At 44.5% G+C, this 13478-nt stretch overlaps 2 pseudogenes; one reads left to right on the top strand and one right to left on the bottom strand.

Moving 5' to 3' along the window:
* LOC119841836 overlaps nucleotides 1–13478 on the bottom strand; it is a 362869-nt pseudogene that overhangs the window by 205667 nt on the left and 143724 nt on the right.
* On the top strand, nucleotides 12267–13179 carry LOC119841833 (annotated as a pseudogene).

The following is a 13478-nucleotide window of genomic DNA, read 5'->3' as shown; positions in this document are numbered from 1 at the left end:
TCCCCTGATATCTTACAAGGCATGATTTATATGTAAGATCACAATTATATGAAAATGAGGAATATAGGGGTTACAGTGCACTCCCCCAAGGTATAGAATGTCACAGAGAGGCAAGCTTTCAAATGTACACAGAGCTCTTCTTCAGGTCTGGAGATGAGCTCTGCATAAGGTCCACCTTCTCTCTCTAAAAGAAAAGGAGTACTTGTGGCACCTTAGAGACTAAAAAATTTATTAGAGCATAAGCTTTCGTGAGCTACAGCTCACTTCATCGGATGCATCCGATGAAGTGAGCTGTAGCTCACGAAAGCTTATGCTCTAATAAATTTGTTAGTCTCTAAGGTGCCACAAGTACTCCTTTTCTTTTTGCGAATACAGACTAACACGGCTGCTACTCTGAAACCTTCTCTCTCTAAGAAATACAGGTATGAGTAATTTGCCTGGTGTCATATCATTATAATATTGGCATAATTGGAAAAGTGTCATCACATGCACTGAGCTGGCATTTTATGCATCATCCATTATAAATCTAGTCACATCCAAGCTAAGAAAGGATCTCACAAAGCAGGCCTATTATTAGTATTAGGATCCCATCTTTGTGCATGGATACATACAATTTATATATGAGGGACAAAAGCACAATATGTGATTCAAGAGAAAAATCAATAGATCGATCAACAGATAAATAGATAATGTCAATTATTGTGACTCATTTCCTCTTCATGACTGTCCATTAGTATTCATTGTTAAACATTATTTACCAAAGAATATCTATGACTATCTTACTCCGTAGATCATTTACAAACAGCTCATCATAAGTACCTTGTTTTGAGCCGTTTTCACTGGCAACCTTTTTAACATGCCCTGTTTCTCTTCCCTGAGTGGATAACTTGAGCTATCACACCAGGGTTCCTTAAAAGTTAAGGTGCCAGGACTCAACTGGTTTAAATTGCCATTGCTCCACTGATATCAGTTGAGCTTGAGAACCAGCTGAGAATCTGCTTTGAATGCTCATGATTATTAATCCATAGCTCACTTCCTTTGCATATTTAGCACTAAGGCCCTGATCCAGCAAACGCCTTTAGAAAGTGGTTATCTTTAAACACACAAGCAGTTCCACTGATGGTTTGCAGTTAATCTCATCTTTTGGTTTATTAACACAGAATAAAAGTTTTCTCAAAGCTAGAATCTCCAGGTTGCCTTGGCCCAGGCTCACCAAGCTGTTATGCCCCTCCTCCACTCCTAACTCCTTCTGACTGGCTCTGTTCCTGCTCTACAGTGCAGATCGCTCCAGCAAGGACTCCCCTCTGGCTGCTCTGGAGAGCCTCTTCCCCTCTATACATAGCCAGCAGGAGGCTCCCTACTCCCTGAAATTCTTCTACTCTTTATCTCTGGGTCAGGGATCACAGCTGGTGGTCCCTGACTTGAATGGGAGCTCAACTCTCTGCTCTGCAGTCTGGAAGCCCCAAGAACCCTGGCTCAAGACAAGGCTCTGAGGGCTTTCAGATTCCATGCCATGGAGCTGGGAGCCTGGAATCCCAGGATCCATGGCTCTGAGGTAACCTTGTCATGCAGACTGTCCTGGGCCAGGAACCTAGGGCTTCCAGATTCCCAGGCCAACTGGCTCCTTGGAACCAACACTGAGACGGGAAGCCTGGGGAGCCAGTGGTCCCAAAAGATTGGAATCCCTGGGGTACCCAGTCTGGGACAGTTGCATGGCTGGCCAGACCCTGAGCAGCAGTGCCTAAGCCCATTCCCTAGGACCATTCCTTCAGCCATTGATCAGACTGCACTGCCAATGAATGCTGCCAGAATACTGAGCAATAGCTGCAGGATCTGGCCCTGGCATCCAAAATTCAGCCCGAACAAGTCCAGCTTCTCCAAGATGGAGCAACAGTAGGGAAAAACTATTTCGTATCCCTGCAATGTGCAAAGAACAGGCTCTGGATCCTCAGTGCAGGACACTGTGTCACAGATCACATGGTCTTTGTCAACAGGACTCTAGGGGCACAACACAAGCCTTGTTAGACAGAGCTCTGTGCCCTGCAGGCAAGTTTGCTGAGCAACACCCCACCCGCTCCTACTCCCCCCCCAACCCGCCCTTAGGTGTAGCAGCAATTTCTAAGAAGCTGCTTCCCAAATGCTTGAGTTGGACTCTCCGACAGGACACCAGCCTTGGTGAACACTGACCTGAGGAACCTCCAGTGAGATCCTCAGTTTCCTGCCCCATGCCAGGAGGTGGCAGTTGTGGCTGGTTGTTGTTCAGCTTTGGCTGTAATTTATGGAAGGTTTAACTGGAGCATGGTCCAAACACAGGACTTAGAGCCAAAACAGAGTTGCAATCAGACTCCTCTTTACCCAGGCCTATAGGCTGTTTAGCCCATTCCTGGCCATGTGTGGTGCATCTGCTGTTGGCCATCTCTGTGACGTAGCTCCATCATGAGAACATGGCACACTGAGCACCATCCAACAGCTCCCATCCAGTGTCCACCTCCAGGAAAGATGATGAGCCCTAGACAGGCCATAGAAGGAAAGGAGAGGGTGGTGGTCCTCAGAAGAAATTGTTGGAACTTCAGTCTCCAACCCCGCTGTATCCCTCTCGACACACAAAATGGTCTTTCAAAAGACACCCCTAATCCCACCTAAGCAAACTAAATTCCAACAGGCCAAACCCTCAGCTGATGTAAATTGGCCATAGCCCAATTGAAATCAAAGGGCCAGGCCATCAGTCAGCATAACTAGCCCTAGCTACTCTGAAATCAATGGAACTGTATTAATTTACACCAGCTCAGGACATGACCCTTCTTTTTTAGTGTTTGCCTCTCGGTACCTCTAAGTGACCTTCATCAAACACCCAAGGCAGCCTGAGCTGTGGGTTCCTCTGGTAGCTACATCCCAAGAGCTGCTGCTGAAACATGGAGAAAAAAACTCTGTTCCCCCAGAAGTAATTATGTGGTGTGAGTGAAAGAACAGGCTATACCAGGCCAGCTGAGTTTCTGGTGACACTGGGCTCATACCTATTATAGTCACATGTCTGTGTTATAAATATATATTTGATTTGGCAAATATCTTGGGACTCTTTTTGGGCCTCAGCCCTGCCTTCTTTTTAGCCAAAGGCCCTTCCAGAGATGTTCCCATTTTGTAAGATCCAGGCTGGGTTGTGTTCTCCCTCTGTGGGGTCAGTTAGAGTATATTGTCAGGATGGTTTGTTCACAGGTGACATCATTGCTGGGCTCACAATGCTGGAGACCTGATTCAACTATTTAGCCCCAAAAGAGGTGCTTACTGGGCTGTAGTCATGTCAAGCTGTAGAGCTGGGAGGGGCTTCCAGTCCCTGATCACATTTAATCCTTCACCTCTCAGCCAAGCCTGCCCCAGGAGTGGAGCAGAAAGTGCCCATCTGTGGAACGTATCCCTGTCTGCTTGGAACTGCAGAGAGACCCAGCAACTCAGAAATCCAATGATTAAACATGAAAATCGGTGCTGGATAATGCAATGTTGGGTTCATGACAGAGATAAAGAGATTGTTGTGCATGGAAATATATTGATAGATAGTGGCCAATAATTTTGAGCACTGCAGGATCAAGTGCTTTGCAAGTTGGGAAGAACTATCCAAAGGCAAACACAGTAAGTTTGCTATTGTCTTTTTTTCTTTATTGGAAAATGTTATCTTTTCATAGAAGTCCCCCAGATTTCCAAACGTTGGGATTTTTGCAACAGAGATCCAATCATTCCCTGATGAAAACTGAAAAATTCCAACCAAAAAAATCCCCCTCCCCAAAGGAAAAAATACCCAGCTTTTAGACAGACAGTCAGATAGATAGATTAGATGCTTTCCATGAAAATTTGTTTAACTGAAAACACAAATTTTCTTTAAAAAGAGTTAAAGCAGAACATTATTGAGCAGGGTGGGAAGCACTAATATTGTCCAATGATACCATAATTTCAAATAATTCTGTTACATCCATTTTTATTTCTGTTTCAAAGACAAAGCTGCAGGATGGCAGTACAGAGTGAAGAGCAGAGTTGATGTCCATGGAATATGGGCTATACTTAATAGACATGCTAGAACCTCGAAACTCAGAGTCTGGGTTCAATCAAGCAGTGGCAGCTTGTTTATGTGGACCTTGCCCAAGGACATTAAGAGAATATCTATACCACAGCTGGGAGCATGCTTCCAAACTCAGATAGGCAGACTTCACTAGCTGTGTCAGGGTTCCTTCCCCACTCTGAACTTTGGGGTACAAAGATGTGGGGACCCGTATGAAAGACCCCCTAAGCTTATTCTTACCAGCTTAGATTAAAACTTCCCCAAGGCACAGATTCCTTTCTTGCCATGGGATCGCTGCCACCACCAAGTTATTTAACAAACAATCAGGGAAAGGATCACTTGGAGTCCTATTCCCCCAAAATATTCCCCCAAGCCTACACCCCCTTTCCTGGGGAAGGCTTGAGCATATACCCTCACCAATAGGTTACAAAGGGACTACAGACCCAAACCACTGGGTCTTAGAACAATGGAAAAATCAGTCAGGTTCTTAAAAAGAAGGATTTATTTAAAGAGAAAAAGGTAAAAGAATCACCTCTGTAAACTTAGGCTGCTAGTTAACCTTACAGAGTAGCAGAAAATTCAAAGAGCACAGAGGAACCCCCTCTAGCCTTAGTTTAAAAGTTACAACAAAACAGGGATAAACCTCCCTAGAGCAAAGGGAAAATTCACAAGTTGAGAAAACAAAGATAAACTAATATGCCTTGCCTGGCTATTACTTACAAGTGTGAAATATGAGAGACATGTTTAGAAAGATTTGGAGAACATGGATTGATATCCGGTCCCTCTTAGACCCAAGAGCAAATGGCCACAGACACAAAGAACCCAAAACAAAACCTCTTCATCCCACTAGATTTGAAAGTATCTGTTGTCCCCATTGGTTCCTTCGGTCAGGTGCCAATCAGGTTACTTGAGCTTCTTAACCCCTTACAGGTAAGGAGGAATTTAGGCTATCCCTATGGTTATGACATGCCCCCAAATCACAGATGTGTAGGACAACCTGTACCACACTGGCTGTGATTTCTTCCTGGAGCTCAAGGAGAAAACAGAATTAATAAGACATATGCACCTCTAGAGATACTATTGATTATATAAAAACTAACAATATGTTCCACATTTCAACAACAATTTTAACCAGTTGATTCTGGGAAACTTTCACAAGAGAGTGCATCAGCCACTTTGTTAGAAGCTCCTGAAATGTGTCGTATTTCAAAATCAAAATCTTGGAGAGCTAAACTCCACTGAAGAATTTTTTTGTTATTGTCCTTGACGGTATGAAGCCACTTCAGAGCAGCATGGTCTGTTTGCAGGTGGAAACGCCGTCGCCAAACGTATGGGTGTAGCTTTTCCAGAGCGTACACAATGGCGTAGCATTCCTTTTCGCTGATTTACCAGTGACTTCCCCCCCCCCCCAGTTTCTTGCTCAGAAACATGACAGGATGGAATTCTTGATATGGTCCTTCCTGCATTAAGACTGCTCTCACACCATGCTCGACACATCTGTGGTTACTAGGAATGGTTTGTGAAAGTCTGGAGCCCTTAGCACAGGGTCAGACATGAGTGTTGCTTTAAGCTGGTTAAAGGCATTCTAACTCTGTTCAGTCCACTGAACTGCATTTGGCTGTTTCTTTTCGGTTAGGTCTGTCATTGAGGCGGCGATTTGGCTGTGTTGCGGTACAAATCGCCTGTAATATCCGGCCAAGCCTAAGAAAGATTGGGCCTGTTTCTTTGACTTTGGGACAGGCTACTTTTGGATAGCAGTCACTTTGGCTTGTATGGAGTTGACAGTTCCTTGACCCACCTGGTGTCCAAGGTAAGTCACTCTGTTTAGGCCTATTTGACACTTTTTAGCCTTAACAGTCAGCCTGACTCCCTTATGCTCTTGAAGACTTTTTGCAGATGCTCCAGGTGTGCTGCCCATGAATCAGAAAAGATGGCCACATCATCAACGTAGGTGACTGCAGATTCTCCAAATCCTGCAAAGAGACTATCTACAAGTTTTTGGAAAGTGGTGGGTGTAGTTCGCATCCCGAAAGGGAGCACATTAAATTCATACAGCCATACATGGGTGATGAATGCTGACCTTTCCTTGGCAGATTCATCCAGTGATACTTGCCAGTACCCCTTGGTTAAGTCTAAGGTAGAGATGAACTGGGCACGTCCCAGTTTCTCCAATAGTTCATCTTTGCATGGCATTGGATAGTTGACTGGGTGAGTTACAGCATTTAGCTTACAGTAGTCCATGCAAAAACATATCTCCCCTTCTGGTTTGGGAACTAGAAACACTGGAGAGGCCCATGCACTGCCAGAGGGGTGGATTACACCCATCTGTAGCATATCCTGGATCTTCCATTCTATAGCAGTTTTGGCTTGAGGAGACACCCATACGGTTGGGTCCAATTGAGTGAGCATTACCTGTGTCAATGGAGTGGTATGCCCGTTCGGTCCATCCTGGGGTGGCTGAGAATGTTGGCGCACAGCTAAGGCACAGCTTCTTGATCTGCTTTCGCTGCATACGCCTAAGGGTCATGGAGAAGTTCACCTCTTCCATGCCACCATCACTTTTCCCTTCATAGTGGACACCTTCAGGACACTCAGTGTCATCTCCTCCCTGGGTTGTAAACTGACAAACCTTTAACTCTCTGGAATAAAAGGGCTTTAGAGAATTAACATGGTACATCTTAGGTTTGAGGTGGGAGATGCTGTGAGATAGTTAAGAGCTCCCATGTGCTCTTGGACTGTAAATGTCCCATCCCACGACGCTTCCATTTTATGGGCCTGGAGCACCTTCAAGACCATGACCTGGTCCCCTACTTTGAAGGAACGCTCTCTGGCATGTTTATCATACCAGGCTTTTTGCTCTTCCTGAGCATCTTTTAGGTTTTCTCTAGCAAGGGCTAACGAGGTTTGGAGGGTGATTTGTAAGTTGTTTACAAAGTCCAGAATGTTAGTTCCTGGAGAAGGTGTAAACCCCTCTGATTGCTGCTTCACCAACTGTAATAGCCCCTTAACCTCACGGCCATACACATGTTCAAATGGTGAAAACCCTAGACTGGGATGTGGTACAGCTCTGTAGGCAAAGAGCAACTGCTGTAGCACTAGGTTCCAATCTTTGGAGTGCTCATTTATGAATCTACGTGTCATGGACTCCAAAGTTCCATTAAACTTCTTCACCAGGCCATTTGTTTGATGGTGGTAAGGAGTGGCAACCAAGTGGTTCACCCCATGAGCTTCCCACAGGCTTTTCATGGTCCCTGCCAGGAAATTAGTTCTCAAATCCGTAAGGATGTCAAAGGGCCAACCTACCCTGGCAAAAATATCTGTTAGTGCCTGGCACACACTTTTAGCCCTAGTGTGGCTTAGAGATACTGCTTCCAGCCATCGGGAGGCAAAATCCATGAAAGTCAGTATGTACTGCTTTCCTCTGGGTATCTTTTTTGGAAAAGGACCCAGAATATCCACAGCTACTTCCTGAAATGGCACCTCAATGATGGGGAGTGGCTGGAGAGAGGCTTTGATCTGGTCTTGGGGTTTTCCCAGTCTTTGGCATACCTCACAAGACCGGACTTAGGTAGAACATCCTTGCCCATTCCCTCCCAGTGGAACGACTTTCCCAAATGGTCTTTGGTCCTGTTCACTCCAGAATGGCCACTAAGATGATAATGGGCTAAGCTCAAGAGCTTTACCTGGTACTTAGTTGGAACTACCAACTCTCTCTGAGAATGCCAGTCTGCCTGGTGTCCACCAGAAAGAGTTTTCTTGTATAAAAGTCCTTTTTCTATAACAAACCTGGATCGATTAGAAGAGCTGAGAGGTGGTGGGTTGCTCTATGCCACCGCCCAAGCTCTTTGGAGGTTTTCATCTGCTTCCTGTTTGGTCTGGAACTGTTCCCTTGATGCTGGAGACATCAGTTTGTCATTGGATTGTTTCAGAGTAGCAGCCGTGTTAGTCTGTATTCGCAAAAAGAAAAGGAGTACTTGTGGCACCTTAGAGACTAACAAATTTATTAGAGCATAAGCTTTCGTGAGCTACAGCTCACTTCATCAGATGCATTTGGTGGAAAAAACAGAGGAGAGATTTATATACACACACACAGAAAACATGAAACAATGGGTTTATCATACACACTGTAAGGAGAGTGATCACTTAAGATAAGCCATCACCAGCAGCAGGGCGGGGGGAAGGAGGAAAACCTTTCATGGTGACAAGCAAGGTAGGCTAATTCCAGCAGTTAACAAGAATATCAGAGGAACAGTGGGGGGTGGGGTGGGAGGGAGAAATACCATGGGGAAATAGTTTTACTTTGTGTAATGACTCATCCATTCCCAGTCTCTATTCAAGCCTAAGTTAATTGTATCCAGTTTGCAAATTAATTCCAATTCAGCAGTCTCTCATTGGAGTCTGTTTTTGAAGCTTTTTTGTTGAAGTATAGCCACTCTTAGGTCTGTGATCGAGTGACCAGAGAGATTGAAGTGTTCTCCAACTGGTTTTTGAATGTTATAATTCTTGACGTCTGATTTGTGTCCATTCATTCTTTTACATAGAGACTGTCCAGTTTGGCCAATGTACATGGCAGAGGGGCATTGCTGGCACATGATGGCATGTATCACATTGGTAGATGCGCAGGTGAACGAGCCTCTGATAGTGTGGCTGATGTGATTAGGCCCTATGATGGTATCACCATGAAAGGTTTTCCTCCTTTCCCAACCCTGCTGCTGGTGATGGTTTATCTTAAGTGATCACTCTCCTTAGAGTGTGTATGATAAACCCATTGTTTCATGTTCTCTGTGTGTGTGTATATAAATCTCTCCTCTGTTTTTTCCACCAAATGCATCCGATGAAGTGAGCTGTAGCTCACGAAAGCTTATGCTCTAATAAATTTGTTAGTCTCTAAGGTGCCACAAGTACTCCTTTTCTCATTGGATTGTGGATCTGGGCTTTGTCCCTCTGGAAGCAATGCAGGGGATGCGGCTGTTTCCATTGACTGTGAACCGCTCTCCGCTGGTGCACTACATTGGGATTGAGGCTCCAGCTGAGCCTCTTCTGTAGGGTTATCTTCTGCTGCCAGTGCAGGTTTGGTGGGGCCCGCTGGTGTTGGGGTTGCAAGTACTGGATTCAGTGCTGGCAATGGTTCTGGTGGTGGTTGTTCCGCCAGTTCGGGATTTGAGAATGGCTCAGTCTGGGTCTCTGGGACAGGATCCACTAGTGCTGTTGTAGACATTGGCCTGTGGTCCAGGTCCATCACCTCTGACCGGGTCCTGGTAGAAGTTTCTGGAACAGAGTTAGGCATGACAGCTTGCTTAGCCTGGCTGCGGGTGACCATTCCTACCCTCTTGGCTAGCTTCACATGATTTGCCAAGTCTTCCCCCAACAGCATGGGAATGGGATAATCATCATAGACTGCAAAAGTCCACATTCCTGACCAGCCCTTGTACTGGACAGGCAAATTGACTGTAGGCAAATTGAAAGAGTTTGACTTGAAGGGTTGAATTGTCACTTGGATCTCTGGGTTGATTAAATTGGGGTCCACTAAGGAAGCATGGATAGCCAACACCTGTGCCCCAGTTTCCTCCACACGGTGACCTTCTTCCCACCCATACTCAGAGCTTCCCTCTGCTCTGAGGGTATCTGAGAGGTATCTGCACCTGAGGGCCTCTGGTGTGATTCCGATGCAGTGAACTGTAATCTGTTGGGGATCTTGGGGCAGCTGGCCTTTACATTCCCCGGCTCATTACATTTAAAACATCATCCAGCTGACGGGTCACTGGGGTGAGGTGGATTGCTGGAAAACAGTGTGGAGGGACGATAAGGTGTCCGGAGTGTTCCTTGGGTGTAGTTGGGGCCTTGGGCTGCCTCCAGTAGTAGAGTGTTGTCTAAGGTTGTCCCTTCAGTATCTGCCAAACTGCAACCAGGGTTGTTTCTCTCTCCTCCCTCCACCCATTTTGTTCCAGTTTGCCCCGCCTCTCTTGCGGTCTGGGACTGCTCGCATTGATCAGCATAAGAAGCAAGACTTCCTGCTGAGTCCATATTCTTATCCCATAAACATAGTTTTATATCATCCTTGGACATATTCAGGAAGTGCTTCTGTATCATTTAATCCTGCATTCCTCCAAAGCTATTTACATCCCATCCTTTGAGCCATTTAGCTAACAGATCCTTTATCTGGTTTACATAAGCCACATTACTTAGTCCAGGTCCTATCTTAAGGGTTCGAAATTTTACTCTGTAAGTTTCAGGTGTAACTTGAAATTGTTTTAAAACCAAATCCTTGAATTTATTATAGTCAGAAGCCCCATCAATAGGCATCTTATTAAATATGTCCAGAGCTCTTCCAGACAATTTTGCAACCAATGTGGTCATCTTATGAGAGTCAGGAATTTGGATGGAGTGTGCATAGTCTCTCAAAGGTGAGCAAATATTCTGCAATATCACTGGATTCATCATACTGTGGACATAGTCGCTTCCATTTGTGGATTGTTGGGTAAGGATTGTTAGCATTATCCGGTATATTCTGCTGAGCCTTTGCTTTCTCCATCTCCAGTGCATGCTTCCTCTCTTTTTCCCTCTCCTCCATTTTTTTTTCCTTTGCCTCCATTTCTCTCCTGTGGGCAGCCTCTTTTTCCTCCTCAGCATGCTTCCATTCTTTTCCCTTTACCTCCATTTCTCTCCTGTGTGCAGCCTATTTGGCTTTTTCTGCCTTGGGTTCTGTCATCTTAGCCTCTCTGTTTTTAACTAACTTTACACCCGAGAGTTAAAAAAAAATGGCTTGTAAAATTTTTGTGCTGTAATGTGATTCCTATGTTCTCTGATAGCTATTCTCAGCCTGCAGAAAAATCATTTGTCTCCAGGTAAATAGACAGAAAAACCCTCTAGTTGCTCTTAGCTAAAAAAAACCAACCTCTTCAGGTCTGTGAAAAACTTGTGAATTTTCCTGCAGGAGCTTAACTACCCTGCCTTGAGGTGGAGAAAACTCCAGCTCAAAAAGACAAATCCCTTTGTTATGCTTGCTACTCTGGCCCCCAGGCAGGGACAGAAAAATTCTAATTGCTTTCAGTTTAAAACCTGATTCCAAGCAGCCCAAAGGAAAAAAATGTCCTTTTTAAATCCTACTGTGCTTCTGCTTCAAAATGATCTAAAAAAAAATCTCAGAATGTTCCCAAAAAAATCTCAAAATGATCCCACCGCTCTGCCACCTTGTCAAGGTTCTTTCCCCACTCTGAACTCTAGGGTACAGATGTGGGGACTTCCATGAAAGACCCCCTAAACTTATTCCTACCAGTTTAGGTTAAAAACTTCCTCAAGGTACAAACTTTGCCTTGTCCTTGAACAGTATGCTGCCACCATCAAGCTTTTTAAACCAAGAATAGGGAAAGAGCCCACTTGGAGACGTCTTCCCCCTGTAATATCCCCCAAGACCTACACCCCATTTCCTGGGGAAGGCTTGATAAAAATCCTCACCAATTTTCATAGGTGAACACAGACCCAAACCCTTGGATCTTAAGAACAATGAAAAAGCAATCAGGATCTTAAAAGAAGAATTTTAATTAAAGAAAAAGTAAAAGAATCACCTCTGTAAAATCAGGATGGTAAATATCTTACAGGGTAATCAGATTCAAAACATAGTGAATCCCTCTAGGCAAAACCTTAAGTTACAAAAAGACACAAAAACAGGAATATACATTCCATTCAGCACAGCTTATTTACCAGCCATTTAAACAAAAGGAAATCTAATGCATTTCTAGCAAGATTACTTATTAACGTGTTCTAATACTCCATTCTTGTTCTCTTCCCAGCAAAAGCTTCACACAGACAGACACTCTTTGTTCCCTCCTCCCCTCCAGCTTTGAATCTTGTCCAGCTTGTCTCCTCATTGGTCATTTTGGTCAGGTGCCAGAGAGGTTATCTTAGCTTCTTAACCCTTTACAGGTGAAAGGGTTTTGCCTCTGGCCAGGAGAGATTTTATAGTTCTGTATACAAAAAGGTGGTTACCTTTCCCTTTATATTTATGACACCTTATCTCTCTAGTGCTCTGATTGTCAGCAGTGAGGAGAACTCGCTGCTCCTAGTCAATGGAAGGATCGGAGGAGTACTGTGCACATTTAACAGTAGATCATGGGACATTACTCAGAAGGAATCAAGGTCATTCCCCCTGACACTTGAATCCTGAGTATGGACCTTCTTCTTCCCTCCACAGCCATCACACAATGTGCTGAGGAAGAAAATGTACAGCCGAACCTCCATGACCAAGCTCCTTCTCCTGGCATTCTCTGACATTCGGGAGCTGCAGATTTTGCACTTTGTGGTGTTTCTAAAGATTTACCTGGCAGGCCTGATGGGGAATCTTCTCATCATCACAGCTATAGCCCTCAACCACCATCTTCACACCCCCATGTACTTCTTCCTGGTTAATCTGGCCATCCTGGACCTTGGATTCATCTCCGTCAGCATCCCCAAATCCATGGCCAATTCCCTCATGAACACCAGGGTGATTTCTTACCCTGGATGTGTCACCCAAGTCTTTCTCTTCATGTTCCTTGGTTCAGCTGATATTGGCATCCTGACTGTCATGGCATATGATCAATATGTCGCCATCTGCCAACCACTGCACTACAAGAGTGCCTGGATCAGTGGTATTTTTTACTCTGCCCTGCATCCTGGAAACACATTTGAATTATCCTTATGTGGAGGAAATGTGGTGGATCAGTTCTTCTGTGACATTCCCCAGCTACTCAAGCTTGCCTGACTCAGACCTCAGTGAAAGTTGGATGATTGTCTTCAGTGCATGCTTAGCCTGTAAGCTGTTTTGTTTTAATAATTGTGTCATATATTCAGATCTTCAGATCAGTTCTAAGAATCTCCTCTCTGCAGGGCCGGCATAAAGCCTTCTCCACCTGCCTGCCTCACCTCACTGTTGTCTCTTTGTTTGTTTTCACTGGCATCATTGCCTACCTGAAACCCAGCTCCAGTTCATATCACGTCTGGATCTCATGGTGGATGTTTTCTATCCCATGGTACCGCCCATGCTGAATCTGATCATCTACAGCATGAGGAATAAGGAGATCAAAGCTTCCCTGAGGAAACTGATTAGAAGGAGGTTATTTACAACAAATAAAAAGTCTATCTTTCTCTTTTGATTTTAATTTCTTTCTTTGCTTCCTTATAAATATAAACAAATGATCACATAACTGAAAACACCACTGAAGTCAATGGACCTAATGTAAATGCATACCAGTGTAAACAATACCATCATCTATCTGTTTGCTTGTATATCTATCTATCACAGGATTGTATACTGCCACCCATCACCATGCTATGTTAGCACCTTCTACATAAAATCATTAGCCATATCAAAGTCCTTAGGGAACGTCAGGGAGTGTCTGTCTTTTCTTTTTTGGAGTAAAAATCGGATTGCAGTATCAGTGCAGTAGCTGTT

Source organism: Dermochelys coriacea, chromosome 13 (genome assembly GCF_009764565.3).
Source record: "Dermochelys coriacea isolate rDerCor1 chromosome 13, rDerCor1.pri.v4, whole genome shotgun sequence".
NCBI lineage: Eukaryota > Metazoa > Chordata > Testudines > Dermochelyidae > Dermochelys > Dermochelys coriacea.
This window is presented reverse-complemented; position numbering and strand designations above follow the sequence as displayed.